Source organism: Brassica oleracea, chromosome C3, assembly GCF_000695525.1.
Source record: "Brassica oleracea var. oleracea cultivar TO1000 chromosome C3, BOL, whole genome shotgun sequence".
NCBI lineage: Eukaryota > Viridiplantae > Streptophyta > Magnoliopsida > Brassicales > Brassicaceae > Brassica > Brassica oleracea.
In genome coordinates, this window is record NC_027750.1 from 52,059,393 (window position 1) to 52,066,969 (window position 7,577).

General features: G+C 34.2%; 1 long non-coding RNA gene across 1 annotated transcript; it reads left to right on the top strand.

Moving 5' to 3' along the window:
- Positions 1-1,027, top strand: LOC106333419. The gene is made up of 3 exons (XR_001268367.1): positions 1-217; positions 317-696; positions 789-1,027. It is a non-coding gene; the product is annotated as an uncharacterized LOC106333419 (long non-coding RNA).
- Positions 1,028-7,577: the final 6,550 nt, after the last annotated feature.

The following is a 7,577-nucleotide window of genomic DNA, read 5'->3' on the forward strand; positions in this document are numbered from 1 at the left end:
TTAAAAAGTGTCGTTTTGTAAATTAGGGTTCATCGCCTTCTTTTCTTTTCCGCCGTTATGGGGTTTCGATTTTGACGTTTGATATTCGTCTTCTTCAACATAAATGCTCCCACTACAGATTCATCCCGTTAAGCCTCTTATGAAATCCATCAACCACGATCTAGCCTTTAATGCAAGTTTCTTTTGTGCAAAGCGGTGTATCTGCGAGTATATAAAGGTAGCCTTGCTCCTCTCAAATCCATATTCTCAATATTTCTTAGTAGACTTATTCTCCTGAAATGGCTATCTCAGAGAGTTTTTTTTCTCTTATTTGAAGTCTGGCAGGTGCTCCGCCACTGTTGAGGTCAGAGCAGGTCGCCAGAGGCCAGTAATGTCATTTCACGGTGGAGATGTAGGTTGATATTTCCATAAGCAGACAGGTTCAATTTATTCCATAAGCGGTTTTGATGTGACTCAGAGCAATCTGAATTTAACGCTGTCCGACTCTCCTCTATCGATTTGACTCAATCGTCGAAGTGCGTCTCCACCGTCGAAGTGCGTCTCTCACAATGAGTGTAGATGGAGAGAGAGAGAGAGAGTACTAATCATATTGTTACGTTACGTTCAAGACCTATGTTAACGCTGGGAGAGCAGAGACTTTGCTCTATTGTTATTGTCTCAAACATTGTTAGATATATGCAAGATTCTGTAAATAAGGTAAACAAACTGAAGAAAGCAAAGTATTTAAGTTTGATGGTAATAAGTACTAAACACTAACCAGAATAATATTATTGATGTTGTGTTTGCAGGATGTTATAAAAGCTATGTTGGAGAGCTGTTCAAGAGTACTTCAAGGTTTAGCTTTCAACACTGTTGCGTGGAATGATTCTGTTATCTTTGTAGACAAAAGTATGAGATGACTTCTTATAGGTTTTACAGTCTACTTCTATGTTTGTTCTTTTTCCTTCTGTTCTCTTATATCTCGTGTAAATTTAAGTGAGATAAAAATCAATGTAAAATCTAGAAATAATGTATTTACTTTTTTTTTTTTTTGCTCAAGTTCTGTATATAGTAAGCAAAAAGGAAAGAATGTTCATCAAGAAAAAATACTACATTCTAAAATTCAAGTGGATGAGAATATTAGAAATCTAATTTCTAATTCTAATATTATATAAAACAAGTTCCATCAGGGTAGTGTGACCAAACTACACCAAACTACGAAATCTGAAAATGCCACACAGACTCATAGACTTCCTGTTTCAGTCGTCTTATGAGCCCTCAATAATTAAAACAGTCTTTAGGACACCAGATCGAAGCTTTTACGTGATGTTCTCCTGAGTTATAGATTGTTTATACATACTTCTCTTAAGTTAATCAGAAACAGAGTTCCAGAAGCAGAAACCACAGTTTGAGCCGCAACTAAAACAAAGAAATGCTAGACTCAGGTTTCAGAGAAAAGACACAAAGTAAAATATGAAATTGGAAAAATATGAAGCTGGTGGTTGAGCTGCAGAGACAAGACGTACAACTTGAGGAGAAGACGCATAATTTAATAGGTGTATCAACAAAAGATGTGACTGAGTTGTAGGAACATAAATCACAGCTTGGGTTGCAACTCGAACAATCAAAATCTAAGATTAAATATTTGGAGCAGAGGCAAATGATCAAAGATCATGATGAAGAAAAAAAGAGTTGTTGAGCTCGAGTAAATAAAGCCTAACTTGAGTTCGAATCAGGCGATCAAAATCTATGATCTAAGAATCAGAAGATTCAAACAAGGTAATAGATATTGGATAAGCAAAATATGTGGATGAGTGATATGGACAGAGGCATTGCTTAAGTAGAAATTCGAGAATTCAAAAACTATGATTGAAGCTCTGGAAAAATTCGAAAAATATAGTAGATGAATACAAAGAATTGGTTGTAGAGCTGCAAAGGCAAATAATTACTTATGTCGCAAGACTCGCAACTATAAACATTCCATTAAAAATCATTGAATATCCCCTATATATTATTTGTGAAATATTACGACTTCTTTTTCTAGCCACATGTCATCACTAGGATGATTCTTAGTATTATTAGAAAAATATGTTGGTCCATCTAATTATATAATAATTTTTTATTAAACTAACCATAAATTCATTATTAATGTCATTTATTATTTCCTTAAATAAAGATTACGGAATTTCCTAATGTGGCTAAAGTATATATGACAATTAATGATTTTGAATAATAAAGATCTGATAAAAAATTATGTATCTTCTATCAAATTTGTTTAATTTTAAACTATTAAAATAATTTAAGAAAATCACAATAACCATATTATAAAAATTTAGATTTTTCTGTATATGTTATATTTTAAATTTTTAAAAATGACTATAAATTACTAAAACTGTTAAAAGTCTCACATTCAAATTTTGCGATCCATGGTTTAAATTTTTTGTTATGACAAAATACAAATGATTACATTCATATAAATAAAAGTCTAATTTAATTAATCATTACGATTTAAAATATACTGATCTAAGAATCAGAAGATTCAAACAAGGTAATAGATATTGGATAAGCAAAATATGTGGATGAGTGATATGGACAGAGGCATTGCTTAAAACTATAAACCATATTGAATAAATAAATATTTTAATTTTAAAATTTACTTTGAATAATTTTTTTTGTTAAAAGTTTTGAACTAACATTGATAATTTTTTTTAAATTATAAGATGTCGCAAGACTCGCAACTATAAACATTCCATTAAAAATCATTGAATATCCCCTATATATTATTTGTGAAATATTACGACTTCTTTTTCTAGCCACATGTCATCACTAGGATGATTCTTAGTATTATTAGAAAAATATGTTGGTCCATCTAATTATATAATTTTTTTTTAAAAATTGTTTGGATTAATAAAATTGATTTATACGTTCGCACCAATTTAATTATATATGTAATAGTTACTGATTTTTAATTATTCAATATATATTTATTATTTCATAATATGTAAGAACATATAATACATAAAATAATTTTTATATATAATGTTTATCTTGCGCGGCTCTTAATCTAGTACAAAGTTAAACAATGAAAAATGTTTGCACATGAAATTCTACAAATAAATAGAAAATAACTATAGTATTAGCTTATTTAAATTATGTCAAAGTGAACCTACATCTAATTTATTGAAAATGTAATTTATACGGCAGAGGCATATGAAATTCAGATATTTCGTATGTTTAGATAAAATATACATTACACTCCGATTTATCCGATAAAATTTTACTCATTAAATTCCAAAAAATAAATAGAAAATAATTATCGGTATTTAGTAATGGTTTATTTTAATTATGTCAAAACTGAGTTGTTGGTCATAGATAACCAGACAGTCTATATATCTCTGAAAACAAGAAAAAAAAAAAACTAAACTGGAATCAAACAGATAAAATCCTCAAATAATTTTAGTATTAGAATTACCAAATATATTTAAAACACTACTTATAAACTGAACTACCTAAAAACAGAATTACCAGAATATTGTTTTTCCTAAAATGTTTAAAAATTACCTGAAAGAACCGAATTGTCTGAATAATTTTAATCCAAAATATTTAATTTACCCGAATTACCCGATATTTCATTTAAAATAAATAAAACTGATTTAATATCCAAAAGATCTGAAATTATCCAAAACCTCGGAACCGAATTGGAACCAATATTTTGGTGGATATTAGTCCAATCCTGAAATTGTTTCACCAACCAAAATAAACAGAAACATATTTAAAAATAACCAAATTGTTCATATCTCTCTAGAACAAAAAAAAATGAAATGAAAAAAAAAACAAACCAGACTGAACCGAAAATCAAATATGTATCCAAATATTCAAAGTATTATTTATATACTAAAAACTATTAATTATAATTATTTTTAAAATTACCAAATAATTTTTAAAACATTACTTATAAACTGAAATACCTGGAAAACGAATTACCGAATACTTTTTATCTAACTTTTAATAAAATTATCTGAATTACCCAAAAATTCCGAATTATCCAAATAATTTATATCTAAAATAATTAAATTTATCTTAATTACCTGTTATTTAATCCCATATAGCTAAAAACTGATTTTATCCGATTTTTCCTAATTATCCAAAACAGAACGAACCAGAACTGAATTGAAACCAAAATTTTATCGGATATCATTTATCTAACAGTTTTACACAAATTTAACTGAAACAAACAAAATTTTGATAAATAATCGAACAGTTTATATATTTCTAGAGTAAAAAAAAACTGAAAAGATCTCGGACCGAATCGAAAGCCGACAATCAATGCCTAAGCAAAACCGTTAATTATAATGTTAGTAATGACTAAAAATTTATAAATTTAGAGAATAGGAAAGTTTTAGAAACTGTTGAAAAGACCTAAAAACGGCGATGATATTGGCGACTAGGGTTTGATGATTTTACGAAGATGGAATCCGGGAATTCGAGCAGGGGATTGGGTGGACTCGATCTATGGTGATCACAACAAGGATTATGGGAATCAAGGCTTTTATTTGGTCCGATTTGGGAGAGATCCGGGAATCGGAAAGAGGATCTGTCGGAGTTTAAGAAAATTGAAGATCTGGGTCCAAGGGCGGTGGAGTCTGGACGCAATAGAGATTGATCTCAGGATCTTTACAGGTTGTAATTTAGATCGTGATTCTTTTCTTTCCTCTTCATACCTTCTGGAGATGGGGCTGTTTTACCTTACCGAGGTTTGGGTGTTTTGGTATCTGCGGGGATTGAGAGTAGAAAGTATCAAATTACAGAGATACGAATTAATTGTGGAATATTTGGTGTTTGAATATATGGGAAATTGGGGTCAATATAAGGAGATGACAGAAGTGTTTTTTTGGGATATCACTGGTTCTTTCCTCGTTCTTTTCATGCTTAAAGTTTTCTTTTTCTTCCTGATTATCATGACGCAGAGCCAGCTCTTGAGCTACGGTGAGGAGCTGAGGAATGGTGAGGGTATGCGCAAAAGACTGAAGATCTCAGTGGCGCATTTTGACAACTCCGCATTGATCAAAACCTACTCCAAGACTTTGATCGGGAGATGTATGAATCCGGAGGAACAGGAGATGAAGGCGTTGTTCACAAATCTTCTAAAGATTTGGAAATTGGAGGAGAGGGTAACGAGAACTGATTTGGGCTTTGGCAAATTCCAGTTCGACTTCAAGACGGAGGAGGAACTTGAAGCGGTTTTAATGCAGCAGCCTTTCCATTTCGACTATTGGATGCTGGCCTTGGCAAGGTGGCAACCAAAACAGTCCAAGTCTTTTCCCTCAGAGATCATGTTCTGGATAAGAGTCATTGGAGTCCCGCTTGAGTTTAGGACGGTCCCGACCTTTGAGAGCATTGGGGGTGCCTTGGGGAGAGTGGTTGCGGTTGATGTGAAGCATAACCGGGTGCAAGTAGTCATTGACGCGTTCAAGGATCTGTGTCTCGAGACGACGGTGGATTTCAAAGGAGGAGAGTTCTATGACGGGGAGGAAGCGGCGGTGTCTCTGCGCTATGAGAAGTTATTTGGGTACTGCAAGCTATGTGCTAGTCTTTGTCACAAGGAGGAGCTATGCCCATTAGATGAGAAGAATTCAGAGCTGAGCCCAGAGCGAAGGAGGGAACTCAGAGAAGGCAATGGGGCGTGGTCTGATGGTACGAAGCATGAGGAATGAGCTCGTAGTTACAAGGGTGTGGTCATTAACGGACAAACGGGTCAACATAACAAAGAAAGAGACAGCCGTGAGTACTATGGGAAGGGAAAGGGTAAGGCGGTTGATGCAGTAGACTCTAAGTGGGGCATGGTAGCTGAGAAGGGATCTAGGAAGCCTCATATCTACTATGGCAGTTACAGAGGAGATGGTGAGGGCTCTCGGAACTATGGAGGCTTTGGGATCATTGGCGACTATGATTTTAGGTATCATGGTGCAAATTTGTTTGAGATCGAGGAGATGGGGTTCATCCTTAAGTCAAGTTAGAGGGTTCTACATAGTATTGTGTACCCTTTGTGTTTTATATGAATTAACTAATGGGATGTTTATGGTAGGCTTAGTTGCTAGTTTAAATGCACTGAAATGGTCTTACGGGTCTAATGGTATGTTTTATCAAAATAGCTGGTTCGCTAAGCGATTGATAAATCTTGCACATTTATATGAACTATTGGTATTTTTAAGAGAGAACTGTAATGGTTTAAATATATATAATATGTATCTTGTTTTGATGGGTTTATGGAATGACGGCAAGGAGTCATCGGCAATTTGGAAAGATGGGTTTCGGTGGTGTGATCATGATCCTGATGGGTCTAGTGATACACTTAATGGGTTTGAGTACGGGATTTATGGTTTCCAGGCACCTGGTATTATAAGACTGTTGAGTATCACTAAACTCCAGTCCTCTTGCTCGAAAGGGCAAAATCAGTCTCTTTATATATGAAAATATTAAGTTGGAATTGCAGAGGTCTTGGAAGTCACTGGACAAAGAGTTATCTCCGGGAAATATGACATTGGAAATATGGCATCAAAACAAACCAGATTTTTTATTTTTATCAGAAACAAAACAGGATTTTGGTTTTGTACAAGGATTTCAATTTCACTTTGGTTATGACAATCTGGCTACGGTGGATCCAATTGGGAGTAATGGTGGTTTAGCTCTCTATTATAACAATGAGTTCCAAGTTAAAATTATATATTCAAGTAATAGAATGATTGATGTTGAGGCTGTGGTCAAAGGGAAACAAGTTTTCCTTACATTTGTATATGGTGAACCGGATCAGAAACTAAGGGAACAAGTTTGGGAGCGATTAACCCGGTATGGGTTATCCAGGTCGGATCCTTGGTTTATTATAGGAGATCTAAATGAGATTACTGGGAATCATGAAAAGGATGGGGGTTCTTTACGATGTGCAACATCTTTTATTCCTTTTAACAATATGATACGAAATAGTGGGTTATTGGAATTCCCAGCTCGAGGTAATAAATTGTCATGGCAAGGCCGGAGAGGCAAAGGGAAAGGAACGGTGATGGTCAGATGCAGATTGGATCGAGCCTTAGCTAATGAAGAATGGCACACACTGTTTCCAGTTTCTTATACAGAATACTTGAGGATGGTGGGATCGGATCATCGCCCTGTGATTGCTTTTTTGGAAGACAGATCATCAAAGAGAAGAAGGGGACAATTTAGGTTTGATAAAAGGTGGTTAGGCCAAGAGGGGCTAATGGAGTCAATTGTATCGGGCTGGACAGAATCCAGAACAGGTCAATCAGAGGATTTTATTACTAAAATTAGTAACTGCCGACATGAGATATCATCTTGGCGGAAGGAAAATCAACCATATGGAAAGGAAAAAATTCATAATCTTCAACAAGCTCTGAAGGAGGTACAAACATATAACAACAGATCACAAGAGGATATTATTGAGATTTCCAGGAAATTACAAGAGGCGTATAAGGATGAGGAAGAGTATTGGCATCAGAAGAGTCGGAATATGTGGCATTCATCCGGGGATCTTAACACAAAATTTTATCATGCTTTGACAAAGCAACGACGCATTCGAAATAAAA